The sequence below is a fragment of the Schistocerca piceifrons genome, chromosome X (assembly GCF_021461385.2).
Source record: "Schistocerca piceifrons isolate TAMUIC-IGC-003096 chromosome X, iqSchPice1.1, whole genome shotgun sequence".
NCBI classification, from domain to species: Eukaryota; Metazoa; Arthropoda; class Insecta; order Orthoptera; family Acrididae; genus Schistocerca; species Schistocerca piceifrons.
Genome location: NC_060149.1, coordinates 106331231 through 106351337, shown reverse-complemented (window position 1 = coordinate 106351337; position 20107 = coordinate 106331231). Strand labels below are relative to the sequence as shown.

Genomic DNA, 20107 nt, shown 5'->3' with positions numbered 1-20107 from the left:
CCATGATCCGTTGGAGCAGAACAAACAAATTGTCTCCAGATTTAGCTTTAACGAAGCATGCGATTTCTAATCTACCACTACATCGTCACTCTGCAGGTAGTAGTCAACATGACGACGTTTAAACCAGACGCACATTCCATCAGGTATTTATAAGTTTCTGACTTTCACCCCAATACTATTTCAAGTCTAGAAACAGCTTTCTCACCTGCCTGGAAAGTATCACAGTAGACCATGTGGGAGGTACTAACCTCCACGGACCTGTTCCATCGAAGTGACTTATAGTTTCTACTGTAATAACAGCATAATCCAGTCACCGAGAAGCACCCTAACTTTTAAGTTACGTCTGTGGTACTCACATATGTGCTTATAAATTTATAGAACTAATCTTTAAGTATTTTTATAAATAGCACAAGGAACCGTCGCTGTTTAAGTATTGTTATGAAACGAATCGTCTAAGAGTTAAATTTTCTGGTACATGTTCTTGCAGTTTCCCCCAACACACACTGCGGAAAAAATTAGTACATTTTGAAAAAAAGGACGTCGATTTTGACCTAATAGCGGCATGTGCCAACCTGGGGGCAGTAGATGTGCAGATAATGCCTTCAATGATGATAGCGTAGTAGCAAAGCTGTCAGAGTGCCATCTTTGTCTACCCTTGAATAGGGAATACATTCCGCCAGGAGGCTGCGTGTGTTGCAAACGAGTGAAGGAAGCGCGCAACCATGCCACAGAGATGTACTCATGCTTCCTACAGCCAACTGAGTGAGTTTGGAAGGGGTCAAATCGTGGCCTTCTGAGTGGCGGGATGGTTCTTTTGGAGAACTTTGACACAAGTTGAACGCTCTGCGTAAGTTGTGCAACGATGCTGGTGTCAGTGGTGAATGTTCTCACACCAGTAGACGAACTTTTGGACGTCCTCGCAGCACAAACGCCCGTCAAGACGGTTGTATTATAAGGGAATCAGTGGCAGATCTTACAGCTACCGCAGCACATATAAGAGGGCTTGTGAGCAGACGTGTCAAACATGAACCGGTTTTAGCAGTGGGGCTACGGCCACGCACATTTCTAGCCTGCCTTCCACTCACGCCAAAGTATGGATGATCACAACTAGACTGGTGCCGTCAGAGGATCGTTTGGAAGATGTAACGGTGCGCCGTGGTCTGCACCAATAACAGCAGATTCCGCCTGTACGCAATTGATGGTCGCTTGCGCCTACGGCGCAGACCTGGTGAGCGCTGCCTTGTAGAGCGCGTTCGTCCAAGACGCGTTGGCCCCATCCCAGGCCTTATAATCTGGGGCGCGATAAGCTACAATTCTCATTCACCTTTGATATTTCTGACGTTTTTAGACGTATTATTTTTGTGTTCTTGCAAAAGGAAGGTGATGTGTTGGTCCAACAGGGCAATGCTGGTCCCCACACTGCTCGTGAAACTCAACGTACCCGGCAGGACGTGCAGCAATTTCCCTGGCCAGGACGACTTCTGGACTTGTCTCCAATCAAACACGTGTGGGATATGATGGGTCGAGAAGTGACTCGTGCGACTCGTCAACCAACAACTCCTACAGAGCTACATGAACAGGTCGAACAAACGTGGCATAACTCATCCCAGGGCAGTAGTCGCTCTCTGTACGATCGACTGGATGACAGAGTTGGCGCCTACATTGCCGCCTGTGTAAGTTACACCACGTATTAATATGGGTGTTTCACCACAGGTCGATACCTGGTACCTCAGGACCGCCTGTGCTATTGATCTGTAAATGTAATCATTTCATGTATTCCGTATGCACTGTTGCAGCAACAAATCTTGACTGAATTGGAAACTTCTAAAAGGGTGTACTAAATTTGTTTCCACCAGTGTATGACCGATAACATGGGTTTTCCTATCACATTGCTGCAAGTTGTGGGAAGAATGTGCGACACATTCTACTGTCAGGAGGGTCAATTTTCGACGAGGGAGCGATGAGATGTTTGACATTCTAAGCAAAATAAGCTTGGGCTATAGGGGAATGTATTATAAAAAACTACATGTGGAAGAAAGTACTGGAATATAAGTTTAAGAGGAAGGTGGTTGGATTGACAGTTGATAAGACGAATTCACAGGCCTACTAACCTACACTTGACTATGTACATCGAAGACGAAGCGAGAGCTACAACGATATTCCAGACATTTGCTACATCAGAACGCCAATTATAACGTCAGGCAGTTCCATTTGATATGGTAAGATCATGGTTCTTTTAGACGCTTTCCAACTGATTTTTACCCAGTTTCCCTCGTGCTATCTCACTGTCATCCCCACGTAGGCGAAATGGTTTGCAGTCATGACACAGATGAACTTGAGAAATTTACCACATAGATAGCTGTTAATTGTATAACACATGCATACACACACACATACATACTCTTTCTCTCTGTCTCTCTCTCTCTCTCTCTCTCTCTCTCTCTCTCTCTCTCTCCCCCTCTCTCCCTCTCACACACACACACACACACACACACACACACACACACACACACATACACATACATTTTCAAATCGTTCGTCAGTTGGACTCAACATCTTTCCAAGAAGCTGAAGGCTGCTAGACGCTTTAGAGCAGAGCAGTCATGTACATGACTGTAAATCGCCTCCGGGTACCGCACTATACTTTACGATCCGCTATTGCCCTGTACTACACATACGTAAGGGTGACGCTCGAGATTGGCAGTCTCCATCCCTGCCACAAACACCTTGTTTGGTTCACCTGTTCATACTTTAATTCCAATTTCTTCAATACAGATATATACATACACGCTCTGATCTACCGTGTCTAGCAGCCTTCAGCTTCTTAGCAGGCTGATGAATCCAACTGACAAGCAGTTTGTAAGTGTGTGTGTGTGTGTGTGTGTGTGTGTGTGTGTGTGTGTGTGTGTGTGTGTTATATTCAACAGCTATCTGCATGATAAATTTTCTGGAGTCCATCTCTGTCATGATAGCTAAAGAGAAACTGGGTGAAATCAGCTGGAAAGCTTCTAAGAGTCCCATGAGCTTACAATATCAATTGAAGCTGGCTGACACTATAATAGGTGTTCTGATGTGGGAAATGTCTCGAATATCGCTGTACCTCACGATTCCTCTTCGATGTACGTGACCAGCTGTAGGTTACTAGAGATGTAACTTTGTCTTACTACTTGTCAGTCCAACCTTCTTGCTCTTGAATTTACGTTCCAATAGGTTTTCAACATGTTGTTTATTAGAATACGTTACCCTATAGTCTACGCCTATTTTGCATAGAACTTCAAACATCTATTTAATCCCTCGCCGGAAATTTACCTTCTTGACAGTCGACTGTCGCAAACTCTTCCTACCACAGCAGCAATCTGATAGGAAGATACGTGGTAATATATATTGGAGAAACTGCAAAAGGCGGCACCAGAAAATTTAACTCTTAGACGTTTCGTTTCATAACAATACGTAAACCGTGACGGTTTCTTGTACTATTTATAAAAATACTTACAGATTACTGCTACAAATTAAGAAGCACATATGTCAGTACCACTGACGTAACTTAAAAGTTAAAGTGACTGGATTATCCTATTATTACAGTGGAACTATAAGACACTTCGGCCGAGCAGGTCCGTGGAGGTTAACACCCTCCCACGTGGTTTACTGTGTTACTTTCTAGGCAGGTGAAAAACGTGTCTGTAGACTTGAAACAGTTTTCGTGTGAAATTAGGACAGCTATAAATAGCTGATGGAATGTGCGTCCTGGTTTAAACATAGTCACCTGCAGGGTGACGATATAGGGGTAAACTAGAAATAGCATACTTCGTCTAACCAAAATCTGGAGACAATTTGTGTGTGCTGCTGCAATGTATCATGGAGCTATATTTGTTACTAGCACTAGATACAGTAGCTCCACACGACTGTAGTGGATTGTGCCGTCTTGTTCCAATTCTCCCCCCCCCCCCCCCATCACCCTGCAATTAGTTCTGTTAGTTTTGATAATGCCGATTATTAACGACAGCAGAAGCACTAGCAGCTGCAGGATCAAATGCGTGCCTAACTGGCGATCTGAAATTACATTCCAGAGAAGATGTCGACTATGGTTAGCTTTTATAACACACTGTATACTAGTAGGTAAAAATTTCTCGAGTAAGGACGCAGAGTGTTCGAACAGGATGGTTCAAAAATCTCAAAACTCCTCTCGTGGGCTGCACACGACATATTTGGATGTTATAGACCGGACCCAAAGATTTGGGCCTTATGTAAGATTTAGTTGTTGTTGTTTTTTTGGGGAAGGAGACCAGACAGCGAAGTCATCGGTCTCATCGGATTAGGGAAGGACGGGGAAGGAAGTCGGCCGTGCCCTTTCAAAGGAACCATCGCGGCATTTGTCTGGAGCGATGTAGGGAAATCACGGAAAACCTAAATCAGGAGGGCCGGACGCGTGATTGAACCGTCGTCCTCCCGAATGCTAAGATTTAGTCGCTAGTGATTCAATTCTCTGGCGTGTATGACAACCGTTCTTGCGTGTGTAATGCGGCTCCGTCCTTCCAAACATAGAATATATCTCCATCATCAACTTTCACTGGTATGGGATTACTTTGACATCTGAAATCACGCGTCACAGTTCACGCTGGTGTTTCCAGCCTCCAGTTTCCAAATCCCTACATCTTTCGTTTCATGAACATGCATATGCGTATTGATAATGGCAAGTTTTGGGAGTTCTCTACGTAATGCTGTACAATACCGCCACAATTACTGACGATACGCTATACAATTACGTAAATTTGTAGTAAAATAGACTGTATGTGCTATACCGTGTACGAGCTTTTACATTTGGTTTGTTTAAGTCACTCCTGCTGGTGGTGTCGTTCTTCCATCCTGATATCCGCTTCCCTTTACTCGAAATGGTCTTTCGAGAACTACATCGTCGTTTTTCCATGGAAATCTGTTTTAAGTTCCCGGAGTATGCCCCACACACTTTCTTAAAGAGTCGTGCCATAGCTATTAACATACATTTTATCCTTGGTTTTGATCGGTTCCTTAGAATATTTCTTCGATTGTAAATCCCTCCTCACTCTAGCATTGCCATCGAGCACGAAACGTGAAAGCAATCCAGACGGTTATGGCAGTGGAAGGTTTGCGCAATATAAATATTGTTTGTAAGAGGTTTATTGCTGGAAGTAGGTCTCACTGCAGTCACATTGTATTTCCCCGAGAGTAGGCGACTGCTATTTAGTTATGTGACTGTGTTGTGACCTGACTTCACCCAAGGTAGCTCCAGTTTATAAATGAATTTATGAAGTACCTTTACTGGAGGAATATATGTATTATTAAACTGTATTTGCAGCTCCACGGTGCTGTTATGTACTTTTCCACACGAAGAAACAGAACCTATGCCATACGCTTTTATGTGTGTAAACTGTGTGACAGCGTTCTGCGACTTGTCCACAGGGTGATAAGAAGACCACATTGTGCATCTAGAAGTTGGGAGCTGCTTAGCGCTGCTGTGGAAGCATTATAGCACTTTTTCCTGTACAAGCACCCTTATTGGTAGTTCATCAGAAATGAGAGGTTTGTTGTGTGGTTTCTGATGTGTGTTGCGTATTGTGTTAGAGACTTCGATGCTGCCTTACTCCAGTATATTATTGATGTGTGGTATACCTAAGCCTGCATACAATACGAAGAATATCTAATGTCACTGCTAATCGGTGTCTTTTGCTATTTCACTTTCATGTGGATCAATGCGAGAAGGAATGTGTGCCTCTGTTAAGGAACTTTGAGCACTTGTAGAGAATCTGTGTGACTTTTGCCGCTAAATACGGTGAGAGTCAATCTATGGTGAACATATCTTAAACAATAATTTCATTATGTTGTCAAGTTGCCCCGTATGCCGATCTCAGGATGCATTGTTTGTTTAGATAAATGTTCCTGCCCTATTTCATTCTACAGCATGCTGACCGATGGTCTTACGTGTCTTGTATCCTCCAAGTGCAGCCAGTATCTAACATCTCTAAGTCATTACACTGTGCATAAAGACATTCGAATCGCCGGCCTCCGAGGTGGCACGCTCAGCGAGTAGTGGCGTAGGTCAAGTGTGCAGCCACAACTGACGTCCGGCACTGTTTGGTTGTAGCGGTGTTTAAATAAAGATGCAAGTGAATACCTCCCGTGTTCCTTCCCCCTACTACTTACGACAGTGGTGAGTGTTTGAGAACCATACATACTGCATCAGTAGACTATTAAAAGAAAGCAAAATCCGCAAGATTGGCGAAGTTTTAAGGAAGCTCGAAATTTAGCCCGAACTTCAATGCGACATGCTTTTAATAGTTTCCATTACGAAACTCTGTCTCGAAAACTGGCAGAAAACTCAAGGAGAGTCTGGTCGTATGTAAAGTACGCCAGTGGCAAGACGCAGTCAATACCTTCGGTGCACGATAGCAGTTGTGATGTTACTGATGATTGCGCCGCTGAAGCAGCGTTATTAAAAACGGTTTTCCGAAATTCATTCATAAAAGAATACAAAGTAAATATTCCAGAATCGGAATCAGATATCCTTGGTGTAGCGAAGCAGCTTAAATACTTAAGACACTCAAGGCTCCCGGTCCAGATTGTATACCAGTCAGGCTTCTTACACAGTATGCTGATACAATAGCTCCATACTTAGCAATCATATACAACCGCTCGCTCGTAGAAAGATCCTTAACCAAATTCCGGAAAGTTGCGCAAGTCACACTGTTGTTGTTGTTGTGGTCTTCAGTCCTGAGACTGGTTTGATGCAGCTCTCCATGCTGCTCTATCCTGTGCAAGCTTCTTCATCTCCCAGTACCTAATGCAACCTACATCCTTCTGAATCTGTTTAGTGTATTCATCTCTTGGTCTCCCTCTACGATTTTTACCCTCAACGCTGCCCTCCAATACTAAATTGGTGATCCCTTGATGCCTCAGAACATGTCCTACCAACACTAACACCCAAGAAAGCAAATAGGAGTGATCCGCTGAATTATAGACCATATTACTGACGTCGATTTGCAGTACTGTGCTCGAACATTATGAATCACCTTGAAGAAAACAATTTATTGACAAACAGCCAACGAGGATTCAGAAAATGTCTTTCTTGTGAAACACAACTAGCTCTTTATTCCCACTAAGTAATGAATTCTCTCGACAAGGGATGTGAAATTGATTCGATATCTTCTGATTTCCAGAAGGCTTTTTTACACCGTTCCCCACAAGCGACTTCCAATTAAACTGCGCTACGGAGTATCTTCTCAGATGTGCGACTGGATTCGTGATTTCCTGTCAGAAAGGCCACAGTTCGTAATAACTGGCAGAAAGTCATCGAGTAAAACACAAGTAATATCCGGCGTTCCGCAAGGAAGTGTTATAGGCCCTCTGTTGTTTTTCCATCTACATAAACGGTTTAGGAGACAATCTGAGGCAGTCCTCTTAGATTGTTTGCAGATGATGCTCTCATCTAACGTCATGTAATGACATCAGATGATCAAAACGAATTGCAAAATGATTTAGACAAGACATTTGTATGGCGCAAAAAGTGGCAATTGACTATAAATCACGAGAAGTCTGAAGTCATCCACATCAGCACCAAAATAATTCGCTAAATTTCAGGTACACGATAAATCACACAAATGTAAAGGCTGTAAATTCAGCTGAATACTCTGGGAATACAATTAAGAATAATTTAAATTGGAACGATGACATAGATAATGTAATGGGAAAAGCAAACGAAAGACTGCGATTTATTGGCAGAAAATTTAGAAAATGTAGCAGGTTTACTAAAGAGACTGCTTACACTAGGCTTGCAGCTCTCTTCTGGAATATTGCTGTGCAGTGTGGGCTCTACATCGAATAGGATTGACAGAGGACATCGAAAAAGCTCAAACAATGGCAGCTCGTATTGTATTAACGAGAATTACAGGATAGAGTGCCATAGATATGACACACGAATTGAGATGGCAGTCATTAAAACAAAGGCGTTTCTCGTTGGGGTAGGATCTTCTCATGAAATTTCAATCACCAACGTCCTCCTCAGACTGTGAAAATACTTTTTGGTGCCCACATACATAGGGGGAAATAATCATCATAACAAAATAGGAGAAAACATAGCTCGCACGGAATGCTTTAAGTGTTCGTATTTCCCGCGCTGTTCGAGAGTGTAGAGAAGTAACTTATAAGTGGCTCGACTAATCCTCTGCCAGGCCTTAACTGTGAATGGAAGAGTAATCATATTGCTGTATTCAGTTTGTGAGCCAGCAGAATCACTATCATTTTAAACATGGGGTAAGTGGATTTTCTCATCATTTGAAATTATGATAGATTTCTCTGGAGAGATAAACTGTTTAAACTATAATGTCAGAGGGGCTGTGGAGGGTTGTTGGAGCATAGAACACGTGAAATTCGGGTGGGTGAAGCGATACATCAAGGGGTAGAGGGGTATTTCCCTCCACAGTGTTTGTTTCAGATATAAAGAGGAGATCTCCAAACTTTGAGTTAGGAGAAGCAGCATGCAGTGACCATACAACCCTAAAGCGCTAGTATGCCTGAATTTTACATTGTTATAAATAGCCCGACAGGTCTGAGCTGGATTTCAACATCATACAGCCAATACCAGCATTTCAAGCTCGAATGCTGCGCCAGTATACCACCAGTCGACACGTCCGAAAGCCGTCTTGCATTCTGATGTCACAGAACTTTTCCCAGTGCTCCAAGTCTTGGATTATTGCGTCATAGAGATAATAATGAAGGTCAGCGAAACCATCTTGTATCTCCACCTTCGGTTCTGACGTCATAGATTTACTGGAAACGTCTGATGGCATTATACTGTGCGTAAAACATACTGAACTATGTTGTTGATGTATGTCTCCATTGTCCTTGGATGGTTCTAGCACACTGTAATCCAGTAACACAATCGGCACTTGAGAGTTAAATATTGCAGTTATCTGTGCGGAATTCTGATTCTGCCCTGTTCTATCCTACAAAACAGAAACACATCGGTAATGACGTATCCTGTAAAGGAAGACACTAGTACGATCAACTTTAGAGCGAATGGCGAACAGATACCGAACGAAATCATAGACATCCTGTTAGCATCATAACATTCAGGTATAGTCCAGACGAAAGTGTATCGGAATGACGCAGAATTAATTAATTTCGGGAAAATTTTCATCAATTTGAGGACAACATTGGGTGCTTTCGCTTGGGTATGCGCTGGATTAGTAAAGGAGATTTCCGTTGCGCTGTGCTCTTGCTCCCTACGTCGATGTTACCGGTCAGTTTGTAATCGTGGCAAATGTGAGATAGCATTATTTGTGTGCAGCTATCGATTGTGTCAACGTAATACGTAATCGTTCTCAGTAACGTCACTCGTTAACAACACCAGCAAACATACCCCCCAAAAGTGTTTCGATCTCTTCGTAGTTGATGTGAGGTGGGGTACTGATGTATACTGTAGAGGAAATAGCATAGGAAATATTAGTACGATCAGTACTAGACTCTGATTTCTGAAGTTTCACCGGCGAGGCTTATACATCTCATTGAACTCGACAGTTAATTTTTTCAATATATTTCGAAGCAATTGTGCGGTGATCGTAATCTGAAATATCCTTGACATTTTAACTTACGTCGCATTGGGCTGTGGTTGTAGCGCCATCACAAACATTATACTAGATCTATAGGAATGGTGCACCCCTTTGGGAATCTATTAATGGCTTATTTCAGACTGAATCGATGTTGCATTTGATGTACCAAGCAGTAGTTGCATCTTCTTAAAGTTTGCGGGCATTGTGTTTGGAGTTCTGTGTAAGAGAAACTTGTTAGGTGGACACATGTCAGGTCCTGTAAATAGATTTCCTTTGTTATAGTGCATACCGATTGTGCGTGGCACACAGCACCTGTCGTAAAATAGGTAAACATAAGCTTGGATTCAAACTGTATGTCGGGGCGTCGGATGCTCCAGACCTATCTCGTGCAGGAGAATGTAATCTGTCTTGGTTGGAGACGATAGCAGTCGGTCTGTGGAGTCATAACGCTACGTGGTTTCTTCCTTATGTGGAACTTTGTGACGTCGTGCTGAATACGGCGAGCTTCGAGCGAGCAGTTTGCATTATCATGTAGTCTACTCCTGCTATGGTACGTCGGAATTGCACCATCGCCCAAACGTAACACAACAGGACGCGGCCTTGTTCTAAAATTATTGTATGTTTCAATGTGAAATCGTTTAATCTTATGACTACGTCTGAAAACTGTGTCGTCTCACAGAGCCCACCGATTGTGGCTGGACTTGTATCGGGCGGGAAGCGAGGGACGTCGCATTCCGCACTGTATGGCGTTTCTCACTGTATGAAGTGCTGGATGCTGCTCTTGACTCGGAAGTGTAAGTGTGCTCGCCATAGCAGTGCATCATGCGTCTTGCAGGATTCGGTGGCCAGAGTACAGCCTTGGAGTGTCACACAGCGCAACGCGGCCTCTGGCGGTGGTGGTAGCGGCGGCTGCGGGCCAGCACTGCCCTGGCTCATAGGCAGACCGATGGCGGTAGAGTGTCGCTAAGCTTCGCGATGCGCGCGTACGAGATCTTCCACTGTGTGGTCTTTGTTTTAATAAAGACGCAGGTGTTCCTACTACACAGTATGCAGTTTTAACCTTAACTTAGGGGGATAAGTCGGAGTGGCGGCACGGGGGTATTTTCTGTTCCCCGGTGACTGGTTAAATAAAGGCGCTAGTGAAGAGATTCAAACATATAGTTAGGAAAACAGTATGCAGTGATCACACATCTCTGAGTGAATAGGAGTTTGGAAAAACATGCCAAGGAGAACATCCTTTGTCCAGAAGGCAGCGTTCGACCTGCACAAACTTTCTTTGTCTTTAACTTCATAGGGCCAGGGCCAGTATTCCTGCACTCGGATTCTGATGACATGGAGCCTGTCCCAGTAAGCACTAGTCACCATGTTCGATCGCCATCTTGTGTTCCAGGTCACCCACCTCGGATTCTGATGTCATATTAGAACTGCACCAGTATCTAAAGTCTGGGTCAGTATGCCAGAATTCCACACTTACAAATAGCTCATAAAGTCGTAGCAAGATTCTGATGCCATAGAACCAGTGCTAGTATTCGCGCTCTGGGACAATATACCAAAACTGCACACTGTTGTAAATAGCCCGACAGGTCTGGTCCACTTAGTGGACAATATGCCTGGTGTTTGCCTAGTGTAGTAGAAAGTTTATTACTCGGCTATGATCTCTTCCTGGAAGGGTACTATGCTGCTGCTCTCAGAGTGCCCACACAACATGCAAGACACATGTTGCGGCGAGTCGAGGGGGCAGTACTTGGCTGTGGCCTGTGACACGCGATGTGGCTCCAGTTGGCGTCTGGCAAGTGTTAGCGTAGGGTGGTGGTGTGGTGCAGTGTGGAGGTGGAGGCAGAGAGCCTTCCTCTGCCCTTTTTTTTATTTTTTATTTGCACGTCAAGTTCCGTGCGACCAAATTGAGGAGCATATCTCCAAGGTCATGGAACGTGTCAGTACATGAAATTACAACGTTAAAATAATAACAGATAAAATTAAATATTCATGAACCTGAAAAAAGTTAGTCCATAAGTTTAAGTAATCGCTATCAGCAATACAATAAGAATTAGCTTAATTTTTCAAGGAACTCCTCGACAGAATAGAAGGAGTGACCCATGAGGAAACTCTTCAGTTTCGATTTGAAAGGGCGTGGATTACTGCTAAGATTTTTTAATCCGAGTGGCAGCTTATTGAAATTGAATGCAGCAGTATATTCATACCTTTTTGCACTAGAGTTAAGGAAGTCCGATCCAAATGCAGGTTTGATTTCTGCCGAATATTAACCGAGTGAAAGCTGCTTATTCTTGGGAATAAACTAATATTGGTAACAAGAAACGACATTAAGGGATATACATATTGAGAGGCCAATGTCAAAATACCCAGACTCGTGAACAGAGCTCGACAAGAGGTTCGTGAAGTCACACCACTTATTGCCCGAACCGCCCGTTTCTGAGCCAAAAATATCCTTGGAGAATGTGAAGAGTTAGCCCAAAATATAATACCATACGACATAAGCGAATGAAAATAAGCCAAGTAGACTAATTTCCGTGTCGAACGCTCCCTCACTTCTGATACCGTTCGAATATTAAAAACGGTAGCATTAAGTCTTTGAACAAGATTCTGAACATGGGCTTTCCGCGACAGTTTCCTATCTATCTGAACACCTAGAAATTTGAACTGTTCAGTTTAACTAATCATATGCCCGTTCTGTGAAATTAAAACATCAAGTTTTGTCAAATTGTGTGTTAGAAACTGTAAAATCTGAGTCTTACTGTGATTTAACGTTAGTTTATTTTCTACAAGCCATGAACTGAGGTCATGTACTGCACTATTTGAAACCGAGCAAATGTTGCACAAAACAACCTTTACTACCAAGCTAGTGTCATCAGCAAACAGAAATATTTTAGAGTTACCCATAATACTAGAGGGCATATCATTTATATAAGTAAGGAACAGTAGTGGCCCCAACACTGATCCCTGGGGCACCCCCCCCCCTCCCCACTTGACAGTACCCCACTCAGATCCCACATCACAGCCGTTATCAAAATTGTGAATAATGACCTTTTGGTGCCTGTTGCTAAAGTAAGAGAAGAACGAACTGTCAGCTACTCCGCGTATTCTGTAATGATCCAACTTCTGGAGCAACCTGTCCAAATACATCAAGTTCAGCCCAGTAATCCGGAATTCTACATTTTTGTAAATAGCCCGACAGATTGAGCTGGACTGTGACGTCATAGAACTGCTTCAGTATGCCCTGGTTGCCATGTCAAACGCCATCTTGATTCCTGGTCAGCTGTCTTGGATTCTGACCTCATAGTTTGGCTGGTGCTCGTATTTAAGTCTCATATTGTGATATCATAGAGGCTGTTCGACTATTCCTGGTCAGCCAGCATGACAATGCACCATTTTGCATTTCCCACCAATTTATACGTAGGACAACCACTCTACTTCCATAGGAAACACACAAGTGGAACTGAGCTACTTCTTGAATTTCCCACCAATGTTTTGAATTTCCCACCAGAATTTGAATTCCCAGCATTTTATACATAGGTCAGTTGGCCTTTGTCAAATGGGGCCATGAAGTGGGGGTGGCGAATACCATGACTCATCTAAGACGTCATTGGTGACCTACTTTGCGCCAGAACTGTCCTAGAATAACTAATGACACAATTGCAGAACAATCACTGGAAGCAGTTACTTCCATAAAATATCAAGGAGTACGGATAGTGGAACGACCACATAAAATTAATCGCGAGTAAAGCAGATGACACACAGATTCGTTGGGAGAATCTTCAGGAAATTTAATCCAACAAAAAAAGAAAGTAGTTTACTACACATTCGTTCGACCAATGGGATCCGTACCATATAGGACTCTAGAGGAGATAGATAAGATCATTTAGCAAGCACGAAAGCGTCACGGAGATGCTCAGCCACCTCCAGTGGCAGACGCTGCCTATATCTACATATGTTTCTACATCTGTATTTATATACTGCGAACCACTGTACAGTGCATGGCAGAGGGTTGCTTCCCGTTCCATTCACATACGGAGCGCGGGAAGAATGATTGTTTGGATGCCTCTGTGCGTGCTGCAATGAACCTAATATTGTCCTCAAGACCTATACGGAAGCGATATATAATGTTTGTAGTATATTCGTACAGTCATCATTTAAAGCCGGTTCTTGAAACTTTGTTAGTAGACTTTTTCGTTATAGTTTCCGTCTATCTCCACGAGACTGACAGATCAGTTCTTCTGATACACTATACGCGGGTCATACAAACCTGCGACAATTCGTGGCCGCGCGGGTTTAGCCGAGCGGTTTAAGGCGCTGCAGTCATAGACTATGCGGCTGGTCCCGGTGGGGGTTCGAGTCCTCCCTCCGGCATGGGTGTGTGTGTTTGTCCTTAGGATAATTTAGGTTAAGTAGTGTGTAAGCTTAGGGACTGATGACCTTAGCAGTTAAGTCCCATCAGATTCCACAGACATTTTTTTTGACAATTCGTGCTGCCTTTATTTGTAAACATTCAATGTTCCCTGTTAGTCCTATTTGGTACGGGTCCGACACACTTGACCAATATTCTAGGATGGGTCGCACAAGTGATTTGTAAGCAATCTCCTTTGTAGACTGATTGCATTTCCCTACTATTCTACCAGTAAATCGAAAGTTCAGCCAACTTCAGTGATAGACACTGCATCTAAATTTACATCTTGCTCTACTTTTACCATGACTGAACCTACGTGATCGTTCCGTTTCATGTCCCTACTATGTGTAACAGACATGTATTTGATTGAGTTTCCCGATTCCAGCTGTGAGTCACGGATATTATGTTATAGCATACCATGTTTTTTCGTTTTGTGAAGTACACAGTTTTACGTTTCTGATCATTTAAAGCAAGTTGCCAACCTTTGTACCACTTTGACATATCATAAGGATCAGACTAAATATTTGGGCAGTTTCGTTGAGACAGTACTTCATTGTAGATAGCTGCATCATCTGCGGAAAGTCTGAGGTTATTGTTAAGATTGTCCCCAAGGGCACTAATATGTAACATGAGCGGCAAGGGACCCAACACACTTGTCTGGGGTAGACCCGAAGCTACTTCTAAATCTGTCGAAAACCCTCCATCAAAGACAACATGTTGCGTCCTCCATACCAAGAAATCATCACCCCAGACACAATTTTCACGTGATACCCCACCCACTCGACCATACTTTTGATAACAAGCGTAGGTGTGGTACTAGTCAAATGTTTTTCGGAAATCGAGGAATACTGCATCTTTCTGACTGCCTTCATCCATAACTTTCAGGATATCGTATGAGAAAAGTGCGAGCTAGGTTTCACATGATCTATGTTTCTGAAATCCAAGCTGATTTGCATGGAGGAGGTCATTTCGTTTGAGAGACCTCATAATATTTGAGCTCGGAATATGTTCTAAGATTGAACAACAAATATATATCAAAGGTATCTGCTTCTACATGATTTCTTTGCAATTCACAATTAAGTACCTGACAGGAGGTTCATCGAATCACCTTCAAGCTGTTTCTCTACCGTTCCACTTTCGAACAGCGCGCGAGAAAAACGAACACTTAAATCTTTCGTGCGAGATATGATTTCTCTATTTTATTATAATGATCATTTCTCACCATCGGGGTTGACTCCAACAAAATACTTTCTCATTCGGAGGACAAATTTGGTGACTGAAATTTGATGAGAATATTCTGCCACAACGAAAACCGCCTTCGCTTTAATGACTGCCACCCCAATTCGTGTATCGTATCCGTGGCACTCTCTCCACCATTCCGTGATAATACTGTTACGACTTCTGCACCACTTGTAAGCAGCAGACACAGTGGCTGCACCAAAATACTGAGGCGGTGTGGAGTTTTACAATTATTTATTGAACTTTCTTTACAATTTCTCCCTCGTCGTCGCCGCCCAGCCCTGCGGATCCCTCCGCCTGGCTGCTGCTGTGTAGATTCTCCGGCAATGCGCGCAACTCGCGCCGCTGATCGCACTCGGGAGCCTCAGGCCACCAGTGCTCCGCTGAAGTCAGGATGCTCTGTGGTTGAGATGAACTGGTCGCCGCTCGGCGCCCCAGCACAGGCACGCCCACGGAGCCGCGTCGCCGTGAGGTCAGCTGCCGACACCTACTGCACCGGCGGCTGGGAAGCCGTCAGTCGCGATGTCCGCGAGGTCCCGTCATGGACGGACCACGCGCCGTGGGGCCGGGTTGCCGTGAAGTCCGGGCGTCAGTCCCCGGCGGCGCCTGTGACCAAGACCGCGTTGCGGCCGGTCCTGCTAGAAGTTCTCGCTGTAGCTAGTCAGCCATGGTGCCAAGCGAAATCGGGCCGACCTCCAGAGCTGAAGCTGACATCTGGCGGTGAACAGATGACTCCTGCGAGCTGGAACAGACTTCCGAAATCGTCACCTACGAAGATTGAACATTCGGACACGGACCACGTCCGTCCTCAGATCCGAACTGCTTCCTAATGGCTTCTGTCTGTTGCTACCTGCGCTTCACTGTATATCCGGCAGGAGGACGTTTTTTACCGTCAGAGGTAGCTTTTTGTTATTACTCCCGCAGTATAATGCAGCGTAACTTAGCGTGCTGGCCTCACTTCCCCTTACTCAGCATTCTCCAGGCTTCGCTCGGCGCTCGGTCTGTGTGCGTCCTTGCGTCTGCCTGTTGGTAGACTGCTGCAGTCAGCGAGGCTATCTGTGCGTGCTTACTTCGCAACGCCTCGGTCGCTGGCGTCCCTCTGTTTTGCCATTCTCCACTGCGTGAAGCAACGCTTACTACATGTGGCCGCAACAATACAAAAGTAGGTGCCCTTTCCTCGAACTTTTTCAGTGTTCTTCGTCAGTCCTGTCTAATGTGGATCCCACACAGCAGTTCAACTACCTATGCTGTAGACAAGTGTGACATTTGCTTTCTTCCAGCGACAGGACATGGCTATTTGTTAGAGGGATTTGCGATGGAATACTATAGTTAACAGAGGGGCTAACTCAGTCGCAAATTGTGTATAGAATCTGACATCACTTCCATTGGGCCCTGGGGCTTTGTTCAATTTTAACGATTTCTGCTCTTTCTCAATGCCACTGACATTAATATCTGTTTCACTCACCTTTTCACTGTTACGAGGATTAAATTGGAACAGCACTTTGTAAAGGAACATTTGAAAACAGATTTCAAGCATTTCTGCTTTTGCTTTGCTGCTAACAGTTTCAGTTTCTGTTTTGTCCATGACTAACAGGACACTAACTTTGGTGCCATTGACAGCCTTTACATACGATCAGAATTTCTTTGGATTTTGTGGAAGATCTTTCGACAGTATTCCAAGAAAGGCGTTCTGCATCACGTTATAGTCTTCTGTTAAAATTCTGAGAGCGTACGTTTCTAGAAGAGTAAACCAATATATTGCTTCCACCTACGTACATCTCTTGGAAAGACCATCGAGATAAAATTAGAGAGGTTAGAGCCCACACAGAGGCTTACCAACAATCGTCGTCCCGCAAACCATATATAAGTGGAACAGGAAAAAGGGAAAGTGATGCAGGTACACAAAGTACCCTCAGCCACGCACTGTAGGGTGGCTTGCGGAGTACATATGTAGATGTAGATGATCACCGAAAAACTGTGCCCGTTGTACACTGTGAACCGAAAGTACATCCGTGGACTGGCTGGCTCTGAGCACTATGGGGCTTAACTTCTGAGGTCATCAGTCCCCTAGAACGTAGAACTACTTAAACCTAACTAACCTAAGGACATCACACACATCCATGCCCGAGGCAGAGTTCGAACCTGCGACCGTCGCGGTCGCGTGGTTCCAGACTGTAGCGCCTAGAACCGCTCGGCCTCCCCGACCGGCTCATCCGTGGACTGTTCGATCAACAAATACGCCGGTAGAAACTCAAGAATCACACGTCTTCTAGTGCCTTTGTTTGACGTACAAACAGTCTAGTTTTGGTTTCGAGTTATTCATCTAGTTTCCTTTTCTCAAGAGCGTCATAAAACTGGCTCTTTGCAGGTTGTTAGTGCTATCCCATCATTTCATCTACATCTACATCTACATCTACATACATACTCCGCAATCCACCATACGGTGCGTGGCGGAGGGTATCTCGTACCACAACTAGCATCTTCTCTCCCTGTTCCACTCCCAAACAGAACGAGGGAAAAATGACTGCCTATATGCCTCTGTACGAGCCCTAATCTCTCTTATCTTTGTGGTCTTTCCTCGAAATGTAAGTTGGCGGCAGTAAAATTGTACCGCAGTCAGCCTCAAATGCTGGTTCTCTAAATTTCTTCAGTAGTGATTCACGAAAAGAACGCTTCCTTTCCTCTAGAGACTCCCACCCGAGTTCCTGAAGCATTTCCGTAACACTCTCGTGATGATCAAACCTACCAGTAACAAATCTAGCAGCCCGCCTCTGAATTGCTTATATGTCCTCCCTCAATCCGACCTGATAGGGATCCCAAACGCTCGAGCAGTACTCAAGAGGGGCCGTATTAGTGTTTTATAAGCGGTCTCCTTTACAGATGAACCACACCTTCCCAAAATTCTACCAATGAACCGAAGACGACTATCCGCCTTGCCCACAACTGCCATTACATGTTTGTCCCACTTCATATCGCTCTGCAATTTTACGTCCTAATATTTAATCGACGTGACTGTGTCAAGCGCTACACTACTAATGGAGTATTCAGACATTACGGGATTCTTTTTCCTATTCATCTGCATTAATTTACATTTATCTATATTTAGAGTTAGCTGCCATTCTTTACACCAATCACAAATCCTGTCCAAGTAATCTTGTATCCTCCTACAGTCACTCAACGACGACAACTTCCCGTACACCACAGCATCATCAGCAAACAGCCGCACATTGCTATCCATCCTATCCGAAAGATCATTTATGTAGATAAAAAAACAACAGCGGACCTACCACACTTCCATGGGGCACTCCAGATGATACCCTCACCTCCGATGAACACTCACCATCGAGGACAACGTACTGGGTTATATTACTTAAGAAGTCTTCGAGCCACTCACATATTTGGGAACCAATCCCATATGCTCGTGCCTTAGTTAGGAGTCTGCAGTGGGGCACCGAGTCAAACGCTTTCCGGTAGTCAAGGAATATGGCATCCGTCTGATACCCTTCATCCATGGTTCGCAAGATATCATGTGAAAAAAGGGCGAGTTGCGTTTCGCAGGAGCGATGCTTTCTAAAGCCGTGCTGATGCATGGACAGCAACTTTTCTGTCTCAAAGAAATTCATTATATTCGAAATGAGAATATGTTCGAAAATCCTGCAACAAACCGATGTTAAGGATATTGGTCTGTAATTTTGAGGATCCGTCCTTCTACCCTTCTTATATACAGGCGTCACCTGCGCTTTTTTCCAGTCGCCTCCATCAAAGATGATTAAATGTTAAAATTCAGTAGTTTATTTTCAGTGTTATCTAACGTTTACTTTGGACAGCAAAGCTCAGTGAAAAACCTGGTAATATTTAATCTGTTCCAGGAAAGCGGATGGTGCTGCAGTTCTTGGTCACGCGGCGAGCGGATTGTGCTGTCAGGAGTGGCAATGGTGGGCTTCACGGCGTCTGCGGAGCTGTTGTTCACTTCTGCTCTTGTAGCGCAGGCGAATATGACTGGGTACTGTAGAAAATAATGTGTGAGAACCATAAGGCGCAAGTTTGTTGAGAGTCACAGCCGGAAAGTTTGGTTGTGTAAATGGTCATTTCCCCATCAGAGTGTGAAGTAGCCTTTCCTGTACTTCATCCAACTTTGTATCAATATAAAATTGGTTGCATTGTACAAGTGCTATTTTTTGTGTGGAGACATACAACACTTTCTGTATAACTGAGATATTAAATAAAAATACAAGCCTCTTATTAAACTATGATGAAAGCTCGGATCTTCAAGTAGAGTAATTATGTGTCATTATTTGTAGTCGCTTTCATTCGCCGCATGTCGTCGTTTCTGCAAGGACAAACGCCGTTTTCGCCGCTACCTGGTGCAATCGTGGAAGACAGTTGCCTTCGAAAAAAGATTTTAAAAGAAGCTGCTGCTACAGCACACACATGGAAGTGACAAGTGGCTGATACGGAGGAAGTGCGGACCTCTAAACTCTTTCCCCCACGTTCACGCAAAACCTGCCACGATATGCGACAAAAAGGTGCGTTCTGTACTACCGCTTGCCGGTAAATCATGGAAAATCAGGACAGATTACGTCATCGCAGTGTTTTGTATGTGCTCCAACAGGTTGCTAACAGTCTTTCGGAGATGGAGCAGCATGTCTGTTTAAAACAGGCAATCATAACGAAGTGAAACGTCATATTACCTCTGTCCGAACTGTAAATGCCAACTCCAGTCATAGAATCTGAATACTCAAAAGTCATCCGGTGATTAATATTAGAAATTGGCATTTCAGTCGTCGATATCGTTACACTTGTTTTGTTTCAAACCGCAGAAAAAGTAAAGAAATTAAGTCTTTACAGTCCTATTACCTTTTTCGCAGTAAAATTTTACCGCTAT

General features: G+C 44.0%; 1 long non-coding RNA gene across 1 annotated transcript in view; it reads left to right on the top strand.

The window, feature by feature from the left end:
• LOC124723059 overlaps window positions 1-19429 on the top strand; it is a 253804-nt gene extending 234375 nt beyond the window's left edge. Inside the window, exon 3 of the long non-coding RNA XR_007006490.1 lies at window positions 19092-19429. This is a non-coding gene — a long non-coding RNA (uncharacterized LOC124723059). The remainder of the gene's footprint in view (window positions 1-19091) is intronic.
• The last annotated feature ends 678 nt before the right edge of the window (window positions 19430-20107 follow it).